Source organism: Vidua chalybeata, chromosome 22 (genome assembly GCF_026979565.1).
Source record: "Vidua chalybeata isolate OUT-0048 chromosome 22, bVidCha1 merged haplotype, whole genome shotgun sequence".
NCBI classification, from domain to species: Eukaryota; Metazoa; Chordata; class Aves; order Passeriformes; family Viduidae; genus Vidua; species Vidua chalybeata.
The window spans coordinates 5,484,743-5,503,655 of record NC_071551.1 but is presented as its reverse complement, the minus strand read 5'-3'; the positions used below and the strand labels follow the sequence as shown (position 1 = coordinate 5,503,655).

At 40.4% G+C, this 18,913-nt stretch overlaps 1 long non-coding RNA gene across 2 annotated transcripts in view; it reads right to left on the bottom strand.

Moving 5' to 3' along the window:
* Nucleotides 1-18,656, bottom strand: part of LOC128799075 (uncharacterized) — a 113,338-nt gene extending 94,682 nt beyond the window's left edge. For both annotated transcript variants that reach the window (XR_008434637.1, XR_008434638.1), the window contains exon 1: nucleotides 18,225-18,656. This is a non-coding gene — a long non-coding RNA (uncharacterized LOC128799075). The remainder of the gene's footprint in view (nucleotides 1-18,224) is intronic.
* Between the last annotated feature and the right edge of the window lie 257 nt (nucleotides 18,657-18,913).

Genomic DNA, 18,913 nt, shown 5'->3' with positions numbered 1-18,913 from the left:
TCAGTTGAAATAATCTCAAAATAGGCAGCTGTTCAAAGAAAGGTGTTTAGGATCAATTGTTTCGCGGTCCTGACAGGATTTCCCATCAGTCCTCTCAAACCTTACACACCTCTAGTGACAGTTCTGTGGTCCCACATTACATAGCACAGGACTTTCAAATGAAAGTGTCTTATGCTGTGCATCAAAATAAATTCCAGTTTCATATGCTTTCAAGTGAAGCTAAAGCATCCAAATCAGAGAATCATTCCTTAAATACCCCCCTCATGTTAATTTTAATTACAACCATTATTACTACCAGCAAGACAAGGCTCATGTCCCACCTTTGAGGGCTAAGTGCCAGCAGAATGACTCCTTCCATAACAACCCTTCAAGATAGGGCAGCCTGACCTCTCTGGGAGTGAAATATCAATTAATTATCTTTTTACAGCCAATTCAATTACAGCACACTAATCACTTGTGTAGGACATCAAGCCAGAAGTTGAGGGTGGGTGAGTGGGTGGGGAGAGGAAGAAAAAATCATTGGCAGGGAAGGACCTTGAGTGAGGCTGACGGGGCAGTAACCCCACAAATGCAGCTGGAATGTTTGTTAACATCCCACAAGGAGTTATTATCTGTTTGTAGCAGAATAAATGCTGCAAAATCATCCTCATTTAACTGAAGGTTTTTAAAAAGAAAGAGTTATTGGTCCTAGGGGTAATAGACGTTTCATTTAAAGGTGACCAGACACACTGCATTAGTCTTTAATGCAGGAGTCAATTCACCAAAGAGCTTTGTTCATTCAGGGGGAAAAAAAAGAAGATAAAAGATGATCTATTCAGCAGGAAGCAAAATATATTTAATTTTTGTTAAATGAACTAGTATTAACTCAAGTTACCAAGGACTATTTCACTACTGTACTGATGCCAAAGAAAATTATCAAGTGTGATGTATCCACAGTAATGCACTCAGCAGAAGTGCAGTATAGAAGCAAACATGTTTTAATTTATGACCCCATTAGCATTGCTACAGAGGCCAAACTTCTGAGAGCATGAATAAACATGTTAGGATATGCAAACAACCCCCAAACCTGACTCTATTTCATTGATGGCATTGGCAAAATAAAACAGGGAGGTGGGTGTCCATCCCTTCTCCCAGGTAACAAGGGACAGGACAAGAGGAAATGGCCTCAAGTTGCACCAGGGGAGGTTTAGAAAAATTAGGAGAAGTTTCCTGGGGCTGACCAGGCAGCTGGATGGAGTTCCCATCCCTCAAAATGGTCAGAACACTGTGGCAGGTGAGGCCATGCTTTGGTGCTGAGCACAGTGGTGATGCTGGGTTCACTGCTGGTCTCGGTCTTTCCCAGCCTCAACAATTCTGTGATTCTGTAATTTCATCATGGCTGTTCACTGCCTTTACACTTTTTAACACAATCCTTAGGAACTAAAATTGAATTTGAGTGGTTTTAACTGAAAAAAAATATATTATAGTAAAGAATATGAGAATCTTCTATTTTTGACCCTAATTTTTCTTTTTTCTCTGTATAGTAACTTGAGCTCACTAAAGATATTTTTTGTGAGAATGACTCTCATCCATATTAAAGCATTCTGTGGAAACAAAGACTTCACTCAGGGGGAGGGTTCATCAAACCCACTAAAATGATAATCATTTAATAAAAGTAATGACTAGTCTGTATTTAAAATATTTTCCCAGGCAGCACTTTAGCATATTGTGTATTCCAAACAAAGTGCTGTTGCATAATCATTAACTCTGCACCAAGGAGATCTTATGAAGAAAATAATGAAGATTTTAGTAAAGTAAAGAATATTACGTTTTCTTATGGATAGAAGACACATCCAAGCGCCCACAAAAATGATAGGAGAGAGTTTTGCTGGAGCTCAGAGTAGCCACAAGGGTTTGAGATGTTTAAAGGAAAAGCAATATGTTATTTTATCCTGAGAAAAGCAGGGCTAGAAGGAAGCAATATGTCCAGCACCACTCAGAGGATCTGGGCTCAGAGCACCAACCCTCTCTTTGCCTGCCATTCCCATGTCACATCCAGTGCATTATGATGTTACACCAAGCAGCCTGCAGGAACCACCCCAGAAAAATTGCTGCAAACATCCAAACCCCCAGGGAAATGTTCAATACGACACAATGGCTGTTGAACCTGAGAGTCTGCCCTGTGCAGAGTGGTTTCAAACTGCAAGTATGGAAAATTCTCTTAGCAATTAGAGGAAAAATGTCTCCAACTCCTTTCTTTATGGTCAATATAATGTAAGGCTATCTTCAAATGCCGGATTTATTTTTTTAAAGTGTTCTCCAAACCAGTTTGAAAAGAATTGTTTGAGACATACACGCTGCAGCCAGCAGACAATAACAGTCCTGCAATTACCAGCACCTGCATTCCAATTCAGTGGATTGACATTCCCGAGGGGCCGTGGCAGATTCCCTACTGACAACAATTAGCATCAAAATGTTCCCCAGTGTAAAGCTGTGGGTGGGAATTACAAAAGGTTAACAGACTAAATATAAAAATCTTTTTGAATATAAAATCAATGCGCTTTGTTACCAAAATCTGGGTACTGTAATTTAACCAAAATAGGGATTAGAGTCTCTGGCAATCTTCCATGTGTGTGAGCTTGGCTTTTCTTTAAGCAAAATGCTAAGCAGCCAATCTCAAAGTTTAAAACAAAACAAACCCAAGAGCCAAAGGAAAGTATTCTACAGTTTTGTTTTTTTTCATTTTCCTTAGCACCAAGAGGAACACCATTCCTATCAAGGCTCACAATGATCCTGTTACAGGGTCAGACTCAAAATCCCAAATTATTTTAGTGTATGATTTAGAGAGGGATAAGCAGTCAAAGAAAAAAAAAAAGAGTGGTCAAAATCAGCTAGAAGTTTCTTTACTCAAATGAGTTCTAATAACACACAGTTTCCTCCAAAGGTCATCACTACATCACTATATCCATATTTTCTGAAGTGGCTTCTAATTCTCTGTAGCTACCAGGGGCAATGAAAAAACTTGTATGTTTTTATAATGCTTGGAACCAGCTTTGCTTTATTTAGACTGAAGTTACAAGCAAAACAGATGAAAACAAAAAAAATTGGTCATCAAAACATTGAGTTTGATGAGAATATGGAATTGTAACAGAAATCTACAAGAAGGATGTTCAGTAAAAATACAGAGTTGATAAATTTAAATTTATCTGGGTTGTCCTTTGTGTTTTTGTTTGAGAGGATAAGTGGCCATGCAGGAACTTTGGATCAAAGTAAGAGCTTTTACATGAAAGCTTAATTCCTGTTACCAACCAAGAAAATCTTTTATAAAAAATAGTTAACAAGTCTCAGAATAAAAACGTGGGGAATTTCTCCTGGGCTGTGGAGGCTGCAGTAAAGCTGAGCAGGTACAAGATTTGTACAGTGAGAGTCTGACTCCAAATTGATGCCTCATTACACTGAGTTAACGTGGATGTGCTTGGCACATGCTGGGACCCCTCTTATCCCAATCAGTGCAGCAGCTCCTGCTCTCCTCACATCTCTGAGAGAATCAGCATGTTCAGGACCAGCCCAAGGATTCTAATTGCTAAATCAGCAAACATGTTAATCATCACTTTGTTGTGAAATGAGATTACAGACATGTACGAGAGATTATAGAGGGGAATCTGACAAATTGATTTAGCTGCTATTTCAACACAGGGCTGCAAGGTGCTTTTCATAATTATATCTTTCTAGCTATAGTTCTGTAGGGCTTCCAGTGTGCAAACAGGTGTCTGAAAGGTAAAATACCATGTGAGGTAACCCTGATGTTGTACAAGAAACTAAACAAGCACAGCACACACACACACACACACAGAGGTCTGTAGGTACACATTCATACATAAGTGTGGTGCATTGACCTGTCATGACAGGATCATTATTATTAATTATTTCAGAAACTGAGTAGAGAATAAATCACCTGCACAGACAGAGGGTTACCCAGGGTGTGCCTTACTCCACACACAAGCTTTAGTTCTACACTGCCAAAGCCTCAGAGTACTTGGAATGAAGTAGAGGAAGATGCAAGCTGGGAGGGACTGAAAGGGACATATTTAATTCCAACAGTAGACAGACAATAATGGTTTCTTGGTTTTGTCAAAATACAACTTCTGGTGTGGTCAAAATGTAATGATGGATAGGGGTGGTAGTTTTTAATTTACACCTACTACAGACAGGTCTGAGCTGCTACAGAGAACCAAAGTCATTGTGCCCTGGTCATGTGATTGTATGGGATCTCTGGTCCTGACACGTCTCCAGGGAGGTAAACGTGTACATTTAAATTCACAGAACTTATGTACACTAAGACTAATTTGTTCTTTCAAGCAGCCACCGTGTGGTGCTGAGAAATCCGTGGGAAGCAGTGCCTGGGGGAGGGCTGCATGCACAGCTATGAAATGCCTGACCCTGGGCTCCAACAGGGTCTCATTATACCCAAATAAATGTCTTTCAGACCCTTAAGAGAGCTTCCCTTAAAGGGAAGCTATTAAGAAAGTAAAGTTATTGTAGACACTTTCGATACCAAATTTACATATTGTTGCTAATGAAGAATTATTTCTTCCTAGAGCACATGAATTTACATGAGTCCAAAACTTAGTATTTCTTTTTCCATGTCATATGTGGAGAAGTCAGGCTTCATTACTTTTGAAATATGGTAATTACTATGGTGATGGCTTCATGCAAAATTCCAGACAAAATCATCAAAATTACAATAAATTTCTATGGGCTAAAAGAAGCAGAACTGTTTGCTGAAATGCAGGCCAGATAAGAACAAATCTGAAAAATAAAATAGAGGGCAAACCTCATAACAGCTGAAGTTATTATACATATAATGACTGGACATGGGTCTCAGTGCTCTGGGCTGGGTGACAAGGTGGGGACTGGTCACAGGTTGGACTCGATGCTACTGGAGGTCTTTTCCAACCTAAATGATCCTGTGATTGCCTTTGCCTTAACCCAGGAAAATGTATGAGATGTGAGATTAAAAATAATCAGATTCTGCAGAAATTCTTTATCACTGCCCGCAGGAAAGAGGGGGTAGAGTCAAAACCTTTTTTTCAGCAGAGTATTTGTCTGTAGTGGAAATTACTACCAAGTGTTCAAAGTCTCTGATGATCCTCAGGCTACCTCGAGTGATGATGTCAAGTTTTGGCACTGAGGGCTTCAGAGGAGATGCAGGAAACACGTCTGGGGGAGTGGCTTTGAAGCAGGCTCAGAGGGGCTGACACAAAATAGAAAATAAATCACGTCAAGGCTTGATCATGCAAACTCCAACGTCAGCAGGAAAATTCCTGTTGACTTCAGACATGAGCAGGATGAGTTCTTCAACAGTGAAGCCCCATAAGAAAAATCAGAATTCTAAAAGAAAAAAAGAGTGCTCCCTAATTTGTTTAGAAATCCAGTGATCAGGGTAGGGAATTTTGGTTTTGTTTTTAAACATAATTTCTTGCATTGTTGTTTCAATGAAAAGGATCCTCTAAGAAGCACAGTCTTATTTCTGAGATCAAATCCTTATTTGAATAAGAAAAAAAAAATCATTCTTGCCACCCATGAAAAATATTCCTGCTTGTTCACTGACAGCACCAACACACATGGACTGACCCATCACATTTTCTTTTAAGATATTCTCTCTTGGAAATACAAGTGGTGAGTCAGTTGTTATGGTAACTATTTTTCTTTTTTTTTTTTTTAACTAACATATGACAGCCTGTGTGTCATCTGATGCTGTTCCTGAATTCAGTTACACACTCACTTTTGTCAAATAGTCTAAAAAAGGGCTTCTTGGACGAAGAAATAGTAGGGAGAAAACAGGATATTTTTCCCCATGAACATGGTTTTAAACCATGAAACCACTGATTATGTGATTAAATTTATGCAGCCAGTCAACTTTTTCTAGTTCAGAGCTATGACATGATGACGTAAAGAATAGCTCTCATTTGTCACCTTTCTTATTAAACAAGCTGCTGATGATTCCATGTGCTCCACTCTTGGAAATCCAGTCTTGTTTGCCCTGTCTCCTGGTTAGCCAGTCATTTGAACATGAGCCTATCTGAGCTATGATCTGCTTCACTGACCACCTGCAATTATCAGTGATTACATCACCCGAGTGGGTTTGGTTTCCCACTCAAGTCCAGTGTTACCAGGTATACACACTGATATTGCAAAATGTAATTGGTACTGGAATACTCACAACTGTCAAAGAAAGAAGGGATCTGTTCAGTCCTAATGAACATTCAGAAAAGAATCTCAATTAGAGATTTAGCTTTTAATGGAACTCAGTAGAGGTAGTGGGTGAAGAACGAAAAAAACATCCAATGCTGATAAGTTTGAAAAAGATGGCAGAATACTTAAGGACAATACTTGGGCCTAAAAACAGTAGGAGGCAAAACTTGAACTTTTTACAGTTCCAACCTCCTGAACAATGACCCAGTGATGTGTTTGAGTTGGCTCTACACCCAGCTCCGTGCATTCCCAGCCCTGGTTTCAATTGCAAGCTTGTTACTCAGTCTTGTAAATTCCCGTAAATTTAAGACACATTGGACCAGAACATTCTTCAATCCAGAAAAATGAAAAATATTTTCGCTGATGCAGCAGAAATGTGATGATATGGAGCAAATGCAAACCAGAAGGATTACAGTGATCTGGACAAGCAGCAATATTATGTCACTGCTATCAGTGCCTAGGAATTGTTTTCTTTATTGCACTGTGATATCTTGTAATAACATCAAGAATCTGGAGGAGAACATTCCTTACCGTGCACGCATTGCTTCCATCAGTGTGGCAAACTGAAATAACCAAAATTGCTGCTCTAAGTCTGTTTAGCAATGGATCTCATCCTACTTCAAGCAGCCTTGGAAATAAAAAATGCCAAAGTACATCACGAGTGGAAAGAAAAAGAGGAAAAAAAAAAAAAGAAAAAACCTAAAGAGCTGCAAGTGGAAGTCACTTGCTTGGCCAACAGCACGAAACTACCAGAAATTAATTTGTAAGCATTAAGATGTGTTAGTGACAAAAGAGGTTTTCCCATCAAATAACATCAAAAACATCTTCCATGGGCTTGGATCTCATTACCTATTTGAAATATGAAAACCATCCATATTTAAACTATAGCTACACAGATATTATTACTAAACAGCAAAGCCTCTTGGAACTCTTTCACTGACAGTTCATCAATATTGGATGAAACTGGACGATTCTCCATCACTGAATGATTGTATCCATACCATGGGCAGTGGTGTGTGAATGCCTCGAGGATCTCATCATTTACCCATCAGCAGAGGTTTATTCCCAAGGTATTTTGAAAGTTAGCCAACATTTCTCTCCAAAAGCAGAGATGAGAAGAATCAGAAGGGAAATCAGTACAGCAATGCCCAGAGAAAAGATCTTTGAATAGATTTGAGTAGAACTTGGTGTTCATTCTTCTTTTTCCTTTTTCCTTCCCTCCTTTTCTTCAAGTCCCCCAGGTGTCTTCCCCACTCCTTCTGCCCCCCCCCAGCCTCACTTACCTTCCAGTGCCAATTTTCCCAATGGCCCTGGCCAAACTGAACTCAATGATTAGTGAGCTCTGAAAAGCCCCAAAGTTTGCCTGCCATGAACACTCAGAAAGGACAAAACACAATCACATGCACAGTAACACACCCCCGAGCAGTGACACCAACACCAGAAATAGCTGAGTGCCCGTAAGAACAGGATGACTCCAATCCCCAAAACAATCTTTAGCTCAGTGAACTATGCAAAACAATGACTGGGTTTTGTTTTGAAGTCCTAATATTTAAAGCCAAACACATTTTCTACATTTTCTCTCCAATGTCATCTTTCCAAAAACACCAAACTGCCTCCTCCTAAAGTGCTCTTTTTCTGTTGCAACATATGGTGCCCCATCCAGAGAGTCACAAGATATTTTGTTTCTAATTGATTAAATTCATGAGTCACACGCAGGATTTGCACAGAGGTTGCAAATCAACTGGTTGTTTTTCAGGGCTTCCACACAGTAACACAGGTGGGACAGTCACCTCTGCAGCCACAGCTACAAAAACCTCCTCAGAAGCATCAAATTTGAAACTTAAAATCAAAGTCACCAAATCTTCTGATTTTATTTCATAGCCAGGAGGATTCTGTGGGGGTTCCCCCCCACGCCCCAAACTTTCTGTTGCAATTAGGACATCAAGAGAAAGTGTAACGTATCCAGTGTTATGGTTTGGGAATTCCAATGTTGCAAATCCCACAATATAAATAAACAGAACCCAAATCCACCACCTTTAGAACCTTAAAAAATTAGCCAAATCATGTGTTTCTGAAGGAAAAGTGATTTTTAAACACTCAACTTCTCACTGCCTGGAGTAGCAGTGCTAGAACTTGTTACTCCAGCACCAAAGTAATTCCCAGGTTAAAACGGCTGTTCAATCACCACAAATTACAGATCAGACAGAACATTAAATCAGGGAAAAAATTAAACATTTCTGCCTCCACCATCTGCTTTAATAACTTGTAAAATGTGAAAATGGTTTTGCGTGGACATAAAAGCCTACATGCCTGAATATTCCTGATTTTCCCTGAAAGTAGAACTCCCACAGTTTAAGGTCATGTAGCTGCTGTATTTATGGGACCATTTCACATGCCAAAGTTGTTACTGAAAGTATGTGAAGTACTAGCAGTGTTTCTGAATATCAGTGAAGGGTATAAAGTCTGGGGTCCAGATTTAAGTATTAGGCCCTATTTCATTCTTGGTAAGTGAATTAGGACTGCAGAAATTATTAACTTGAACTCTTTTGATCTTATTGCACACCACTGTGTTTTGCCTGAATAAAATAACTGAGCAGAAACCCCAGGAGGGAAAGATTTCTCCTACAGAATGGAATCAATGTCAAAAAATTACTTTGTTTGTATTTATTATGAGGAACTCAGCACTCTGCTAAAAAAAACCTCTGCCTGTTTGTATTACAAAGGCTGTTTCTTATACTCTCAAGTTATTTTACTGCGATGCAAAGATGCTTTTTTATTTTTCAGTTAACTAGAAAGCTGAGCAGTCAACTAATCCATTATCTTTACTCACCATGCTGGCTGCTCGAAGCATCTCCTGCTCTATATTGGGTGTCAGACCCAGATTCTGGCTCTGTCTCCCTTAGGGAATGGCAAATCAGCCAGTGCAAATCCAGAATTGCTAATGACAGAAACAGGAGATTTCAGTTCCCAGCTTCCAGATGCAACATATGTCAAAAGATAGCTTATACACTCAGAGCCAGGGAGAGAAAACAGTTTTGACATTTTTGTTTGTTTGTGCTGATGGGTTTTAAATCTTAATTAAGTCCAAATATAAGGAAAAAATTCACCATGACATCCGTTAGGTGCTCAGTGTATTAAATTTACAGCAGGGCATCCAGCAGAAAACATACATTAAACATCATATTGAGAACTACCTCTCCAACAACTTAAATCTATTAGATTGTGTCTGACTGGAGATGGAGCTGACAAATGGGAATTTAGAATTCATTTAGGACTTCTTGTGTTTTCCAAGACTTTTGAAATGCTGCATGAACTTAAAGTAGTGACTTTCCTAATAAACAAAGAATCAAGTTTCACAGTTCAAAGAAATATTTCACTGTAGGGTCTATTTAATCTGGTTCTGTACTTCAAATAATTATTGTAGAGTATTTACAATTCTGACATCAGCTATTATCCTTGACAAGGAAAAAAAAAGAACAACATTGCTATAAAATACAGAGAGAAACCTAATGCTGGATGAGATTTTTGAAACAAGTTTTGGTGAGCTTTAAAGGTTCCTGGCTTCTTAAAAGTACTGCTACATCCAGCAGTTTCCAGGGACTTCAATACTTCAGAAACCAATGATTAATTTAGGACCACAAATCAGTGTTTAGAAGAATGATTTTTATGGTCCTAATTATTGAAGACAGAACTTGCTGTAATTCCTTGAGACTCCTTCCATGAGCTGGAAACCACCAACTGGAGCTTGGGAGGGCAGTGAAAAACCTGAACTCTTTAAAGGCTGAAAATTATACTATAAAAGTACATTTGACAATCACAAAAACACCTCAGCATCTAAAAAAGGTATTTTCTACCATTTTTGTTGTGTAACACTTTTATACAGTTGCTGTAATTTATGAAGTTGGCAAATTAACTACCTGGTTTTAGAATATTGCATTTCTACAATAATCATGGGAAACACATAAAGAAATTGGCTCTTCCCCACACCTTGTAGACAGGATTTAACTATTTTCCTCTCTTTCTTCCAAATAACTCAAAGCTGGTAGCAGAACTCGATGGAATTTGGTGGTTTTTGATGCCACCCTGGATTTCCAGACCATGACCATGCACAGCTGATAACCAAAAAAACCCAACAAATAAATAATCAGTTATAAACTGTATAGTCACTGTTTCTTACTGTGGCATGATGTTACAAGTTCTGGTAAAATTTTTAAATCAGGGTATAAAACACTTTTACTGTACTTTTTACTCAAAAAGACAACAGAACTCTCTATTTTGGCCAACAGCATAAAACAGAGGAAAGTCAGTGGCTGATGATGATGAAGGGTAAAATTAAGAAGGTTAAAAATTATGACTCAGAGGAAAGAAAATCTCAACCAAATCTGAGTTCATTGAATGGAATGACCCACTGGAGCTTTATTTGTTATATCCTTCCTAGCCTTTGTGGTGGGTTGCCCAAGGCTGGCTGCCAGGTGCCCAGCCAGCTGTGCTCTCATTCCCTCTTCTCAACAGCAGGGAGGAAAATGAGATGAAAAGGCTCATGGTCAAAATGAAGACATGGAGAATATTTACTGATTGCCACCATGGGCAAGACAGACTCAGGGAAATAATTACAAATTAAATTATGCTTGGACATTCTTCCTGCCCAACTCAGGCCCTTTTTTCCTCACCCTCACCTAATTCCTTCATCCCCTCCCCACAGAGTGGTGCAGGGGATGAGGAATGGGGGGTTGTGGCCAGCCCATGACATTCCCTCTCTGGTGCTCCCTCCTCTTTGCATGTTCCCTGCTCCAGCAGAGCTCCTCCACAAGCCAGAATCCCACCAGGAGAACCTGCTCCTGCTCCTGCCTGGGCTTTCCCTGGGCTGCCTTTCCTCCAGGACACCAAACACCTGCTCCACACGGCTTCTTGCAAACCTTCCACGGGCTGCAGGAGGAAGATCTGCCTTGACACCGGGTGAACTGCCTTCCCCTCACCTCAGCCTCCACAGGGCTGTTTTTTGCTCTTTTTCCCCCCCAGATCCTCTCTGCTGTGCAGTGGTAAAGCGAACCTGTCTTCCCAGAGGGAAGGAAAGAAGACACACATTCATTTCCTCAAAGGCAGCTTTTTCACAAAAGCCAAGCTATCTTTCTGCCTGAAATAATTATCTAGATGCTTAAACTGAAGTCCTGTCAATAACCTCAGCTTCCACAAAAATGCATTTTAAAAAGATTAAAAGAAAACAATGAAGTTTTTGCAATAAACAGGAATATCATGCTTTCTTAATGCAGAATGTAAATGATTGCACTGCTGAGAAAAGGGAAAATTAAGTCTTCTAAGTACCCAATGAACAGGAGTGGAACAAATTTTCTCTCTTCAAATATATCCTTATAGTAATCTGAAGAGAATACTCCCATGATTGTGTAGCGATTTCTTCAAGACCTATTCAATTCCTTATTGTTCAGCTTACAGTGCCAGAAAAAAGGGCCTGTTAAAGTTAACATCTGCTAACTAATCATGGAACAGGCCATCCCAACATTCCACAGGGTTTGAACATTGCTATGAATTTTGATTACTATCAACTTTGGCTGGATTAAAGAAGCACTTTACTGTGAGACTTCTGAAACCTACAAAAACTTATTCCTTTAGAGGAAATGCTTCTAAAAAGAAACATTTCCATTCTGGGTTCAGAACATATGACCTAGCATTGTAAGCATGTCTAGTATTAAAGGTAGAAATAAATCAAACTGGTGAACTATATTCCTCTGATTGTTTTTGTTAAATATTTCATTTTAAGAGTGTTAACATCCCACAGTAGATTCTGACATGCAAATATTGTTTGGATGGGCTGCTGTATAGATTGGTTCTTCTGAGTTCCATTCCATGTGTTTTGCTTGCCTGACACTGAGAGTACATCCATATTTGCTGGATTCCCAGGTTTTGGGATCATTTTCTTTAAGGTGATACATTCATATCTGAGTGAGGCAATCCAAGATGTACTTCTGAGCACCTCTTGCCCAGCTGTGCTCTGGTTGGAGCTGTGTGAGCTGTGCAAACAGAACGCCCCCAGAAGTCAATTGGATTAGACAAGCTTTCCATGAAGAAGCCATGGATTCCATATCTCTGCATTAGGATGGGATTCATTTGTGCTCTGTGCTTGACTAATTACAACCTGCTGAGCAATCCTTTACTGTTTCCAGTGTATAATGTGTAATTTACACTAACTGGGATTATTCCCTGACAAACACAGAAACTATGCACGCACACTCAGAGCTTGTTTTTTTCCTATTTTTCCAACTTTTTGATTCCAAAGTACTTTCCTTTTAAAATTAAAAATTGACAGTATTAAACGCAAAAACCACTCCCTCATTGCAAGAATAAAAATTCATTGGAAGAACATTGGACATTGTGGTGGACCAGGAACACAACAATTGGACACCTCACTGTACTTCTGCATTTAATTGGAATGAAGCTCTCTCCCCTGAGGAAAGGTCTCTGTCCCTCTTGCTCCAGAGAACTTTGTGTTGTGGGAGAGCTGAGCACTCAGAGGATGCCAAACACTCCAGGCAGATCATATCCATCAAACGAGGCACAGCCAAAGCATTATGTCAGAGTCCTGTCAGTAATGGGAGCACAATGAAGGGACGTCCCAGGCACTGCGCCCGTCACAGGTGTCACCTCCACAATCGACCACAGCGCCCCGTCCATCCAACACGTCGTTTCTCCCCTGCCCCTTGAACAGAAATACACATGGAACTTAAATTTCGACAACAACGCAGCTAAATTATAAAGAAGGGATTATTTCAGCCAATTTTCAATAGCAAAGTGGGTGGTCCTCAAGACTTTTTATAAATACCCTTCCAACATTTGTGTGAAAAGTTGAATAGGAGACCACACAACAACCAAGGATTATGTGGCACTGCTCTAAAGGGGAAAGGGAGGAGAATCAAACGTTTCTTGCCCAAGGTTTGTTACTGTGGGATACTATTATGTGAAGCCCTTCAGTTCATATAGAACATCGCATTAAATTACATGGCAAGAATGAATAACTGCTTTGTCACATACAGAATCACACATTATTTTGCTTTTTAAAGATTGTGAAAAGTGAAATAGTGTACCAAACTCCATTCCAAAAAGCTTTGGTTATTTAAATCCAGCCTGCATTTCACCCAAGGTATTCCTTTTGCAAAGAAGTTTAAAGGTTCCTAAGGCTGCAAAGCCAAATACCACAGAAGTTTAGGTATGAGCCAATTAAGTTTCCAGCAATGTTAAAACTGGACACGTAAGTGTGCAGCTCAGTCTGACGTCATCATGAACATGCAGCCACCATTTTAATGACATTAACTGGCAGCACAGCCAGCCAGGACAGGAGAGGTCATGGTCAGGAATACTGCTTTCAGTTCCTGCTGGGAGAAGAAAGTATAGCATTGTATATTAGGAGACAATTCTATTCCAAGATACATGTAAAAATCATCTTAAAGCTCAGAGCTGGCACTGAAATTTAGTGTGAATTGTTCCATATTATTGGAAGACTTTAGAGTCACAACTGAGATGGAAATAATCAGACAACGGTCAAAGTGCAGTCAAAAGTCCAGGTATGGGAAATAAAACAGCTCAGTAACAAACCTCACTGGTTTTACGTGGTACTAAACCCTGTTTAGCCATCAGGCAACATTTTTCTAATCTCAGAGTGCATAAGAAACTAGAGATAAGAATATTTAAAACCTAAAATGATCATTCTTCTATTAAGTTGGATATTTGGCTTTTTATGTGATAACAGCAGAGGTACCAAAAGAAGGTATCCTACAATTTTTAAATGTGTGTGAACCCAGCTAAAGGTCCAGATGGATTTAGTAGCCAAAGGTGCAGCTTGGTTTACACCTCTAGCAGTTACAGGTGTGCTGAAGATGACAACAAAGACAAGGCACTTCTTTAGAAACACACTCCTGACACCACGTGCTCTGCTCTACCCTTGCCATCCCCCCAAAGCACAGGATGTTTTCCTCAGCAGTTATCCCAGAATAGCTGCAGTGATGATAACTCATGTACAAAATCATTGTAACTCGTGTGTACAAAACCTCTACAAGCAACAACTCAAGTTCCAGGCTCCACTGGCAGCTCCCAGCCTCCTCTGCTGGAGGGAATGGACCTCCAAACAGCAGCCAGGCAGTCATACTCCTGGATGGACAGAACAACTGGAAGATCTAGAAAAGACTCACTGTCACTGGAACTGTATCTAATTTATAATCTGAAATCCCAGGGGCCTTCATCTTGCATCATGCAATGGGATGCAGCCAAGTTCTGCCTCCTGCAGGGAGGGAAGAGGCCAGGGGATATAAAATATGCCACCTTTCCCAGAGCTTCCTTATCACTACCTGTGAAGCATTGTGCCTGCTTTCAATCACTTCTGCTGATTGCCTACTATTAATGTCACTCATTCTCTTAAGCAATTAAGCCACCTCTTTCTTAGATGTGCCTTTGTCTCTCCCTGGCACGTTTCCTTGTCTAATCCTCTTTTCCAGATGGCATAAGGACGCGAGATAAGTGTTGCTAAAAGTTGCTTAGCAATGCAACACATGCAAGGTTTGGAAATGCTGACGTCCACACAAGCACTATCTCTACATCACACATTTCTGCAGAGAAACAAAGGCGTGAACACCCGCAGTGACACAGGGGCCTCCAGAAAAAGAGCCACCGGTGCCCAAAGGGAGCAGGGAGAGGGAAAAAGGGAAAGCTCTGAGCTCCCAGTGATGGGATGAGCTAAACTACAGGGGGTTTGTTTGTGTTTGGTTTGGATTTTAAGCCAGAATTGGAAATTCTGCTTTAAACACATAAAACTCTTATGTTTTAGCAAGGCCCTGTGTTTTCTGTGATTCAGAGACACAGGATGCCACGGACACAAAGCCACTGCAAGGGGCTGAGAGCAACCACACCAGAAATGGATGCCCCTGGATCCCTGGAAGTGTCCAAGGCCAGGCTGGACAGGGCTTGGAGCACCCTGGGATAGTGGAAGGTGTCCCTGCCTGTGCCAGGGGTGGAACTGGATGGGCTTTGAGGTGGCTCCCAACCCAAACCAGTCTGGGGTTCTGTGGAGAGTTCATGACAAACAGGAACTGATAAAGGCAAAGCTGTTTATCATCCCTACAAATCTTGCTATCAACCCTACAAACCCTCCTTTCCTAAGAATCACTGATAGGGAATTTATTCCTGCATCATGCAATTGTGGATTGTTTCTAAACTCTGTTTCTAAACCATTCTTTATATGGAATTTATTTAAACTACAATTAAATGTTACGGGTAATAAATAAGAACATTTATTACACGAACAGTAGTAATTTCACAGGGTCATATTATCATATTAATTTATTTCTGCAGCAGCCTACGAAAACAGGTTGGCATGACTCATGTTGTGTTCGAAAAACCTGAGATGTTACGAATTTATTCATCGTGGGGAACAACTTTGAAACAGCTAGTTCTGAGAAAACAACTAAACAGTAGTAAATTAAGTACAGAAATTCACAAGTAGCTTTACTCGGGGTAGTCTTTTACCAGAATTTAGGGGTCCCCTCCAAAAGCCATTAAAATAGAGCTCAGCACTTACTAGTGGGGAGATTCATTCATGGTCTTTAAATCAGAAATAGTTTTATTTATTTATATTTTATATTTAGTTTATATTTATTTATTTATATTTTTACAGCTTACATCCTTATGTTGTCATCATAACCAAGATTTGGGAAGATTTATTGTGTCTTCTAATGTCCTATTACCCACTCACACGCAGCCTAACACTAAGTAACAGCAATGGCAAGTTAAATAATTTGCACTGAACTGCAGCCACGATGAGTGTTCTGAACAGGTACCTGAGGTGGATTCCTGCAGGTGAGGAAGCCCAGAAGGCCGGGCACCTGTTTGTGTGGTTAACAGGTGTGCCAGACAGCAGGGCTTCCTCAGCAACGGGGACAAACCACACTCAGCCAAAGCACCCAGGGAATGAACCCAGAATGGAACGAGGCAGCAGCCAGAGAGGAGCGATCACAGGGAGCAAACACTTCTGTGGCAAAAAAATGAGTGTTTTCCTTCATTAACCTCTGCAAACTTCATTCATGTGTCATTGTTTCCTTTCATTTTCAAACCTGTGCACATAAAAATGCATGAAAACCAGAGGCCACCACGGGTCACTGGGGGTTTTATTTCATTATTTTAATTATTTTTAGAACCAGCTTTCAGAGACTCTGCTCCATGTTCATTGTTACTCAGTTATAATTTCTGTCTCGCGCCTCTTCACAACATTTTTACCGAATGCAAAACCAGTTTTACTGTTAAAAAGGGGATAAATCAAAGTCGTTTGCTATTATTAATCTCCTGTGTTGATAGCTGTAATTATTTGTTTAGTGGACATTTAATCGACCTGAATCTCTGAAGATTCCCAGACTGCTGACAGCATCCACTCACTAAAAAGATTATCACTTGCCAAGGATTGATCTAAAAATCTGGCCCTGATGCTGCTGCAGCTGAAACTAAGATTAAACATTCATGCCAAGATTCAATCCATCCCATACCCCACAGAAATAATGCTGGGATACCCTAGAGCTTGAAATATAATAGATAATATAGTATAAATATTATCTATTATATAAAAAGATAGAATGCACTTATAATATATTTATACTATAAAATATAACATAAAATAATAGAAAAATAAAATAAAAATAATGTAAAATATAAAATATAAAATATAAAATATAAAAATAAAAAATATAAAATATAAAATATAAAATATAAAATATAAAATATAAAATATAAAATATAAAATATAAAATAAAATATAAAACATAAAATATATGCCCATGTTTTCCTGCTCCAGCAGATTACTTCAGGATATCCACGGTACTATTTCAGCAGAAGGAAAAAAACCCCAGATTTTTTCAAAATCCCTACAGTTTCACCCAGTTTGAGGCATAGAATTATCTGTGAGATGTCTGGGTGCACTGATTGATCAGCAATAGCTTTTGGTCTTCACTGAGATAATCTGAGCAAGGAAACAAACTTCAAAATCTCGCCTGCAGAACCCTATGTGCACAAAGCAGCCAGAATTCCCAGATCCTTAACTTAATTTTTAAAGATTTGTCCTTTTTTGGGCACTGAACCAAGTTTTGCCATTTATGTTACCACCAGGTTTGTGCCCCCTGGGCTGCCCGCCCATAATTCCTCCTCTGATGATCTTTAAGGTGCCTTGAAAAGCAGATTGCTCCAGAATTCTGATTTTTACCCATATTTCCTGTTTATTTTCCAGAAGGCTCCTTAGCTCTTCCATAAATCTGTGATAATCTATGCCAAGTAAATAAATATTTAATTCTAAACAGCTTAAACCCCCCCCAACTTTAAGCTATTTTTTTGCTTGCAAAAACGGTATTTATGTTTTTATTGTTTCATGTTAAGCTATATAATTTGAAATCAGTATGTGCTGAGGGATCACTTGTATTAAGGGGGTGTCTTTAAAGTTATATATAATATATACAATTCTATAGATTGTATATACAAATATAGACAATAACACAATTATATATGTATAGTTATGTAAAAAATAAAATAGTTATTGTATATTTTATACGTTGATATAAATATATCAACATTTCATTTGATTATTAATAGATTTCGTTTTTAACCTATTTATTATATGTATAAGTAAGTATGCTCATATACTTGCATACTATAAATACTAAATCAATCGAATTTTCAGAAGTATCAGAACTATTTTTTTTTTGGCATCTTGTCACTTATGAGCATGTATTGAATGTAAACTTTAGTACTAAATACTGCAGCCACGGAGCCTGAAGAATTTTACTGATTCTTCAGTAAAAGAACAAAACAGATGCTGGAGAGACGCCCAGTGGTGCCCAAAGGCGGTACAGAACTGCTCGGAACAGCCTCGTGGCAGCGAATCCAGGGAAAAGAAATTATCATGCCCGGGGTCCTTTATCAGTGTTTCTGTTCCACGGGAACTAACGCACCTCAGCGCCGTAGGGATGTTTGTGTCACCTCTTTTACCACGTAACGAGTATTTCTTGTCTTCTCCTACTGATTTTGATTCCCACACGTGGACGTGCTCACTGAATAACGCACACTGAACTCGTTAAAACTTTAAATCCTTCAACAGCTTTGGCCTCATACTGTGAGGGGGCTCCGCTCGGCTCGGTTCGGTTCGACTCGGGACCTCTCGGTAGAGCTCGGTTCGAGCTCGGCTGAGTTCGGCTCGGGCTCGGTTCGGCTCGGCTCGATTCGGCCCATCTCGGTAAAGCTCGGTTCAGGCTCGGCTGAGTTCGGTATTGCTCGGTTCGACCCCGCCTCCCCGCCCGCGGACGTCCCGCCATTGGCCACGCGTCCACGCCCACCCCAGCAGCCACTCCCATTGGCTGCGCTACCCCGGGGGGCGGGGCTTGGCGCTCCCTTCAGGGTAGCGGGGCGGTCCCGCTCAGCGGCGCGCGCCCCGTCCCGTCCTGTTCTGCGCTCGGTCCGCGCCGGTACCGCCCGATCCCGCCCCGCCTCACAGGCCACCCACACACACACACCCCTCCCACCTCTCCGCCGGTACCGCCCCGCCCGCTCTCCGTGTCCCCTCACGGAACGCGCACGCCCTCCCGCCGCCCCGCCCGGCGCCGCGGCCCCGCCCTCTCCCCCGGGGCCAATAGCGGGGCAGCAC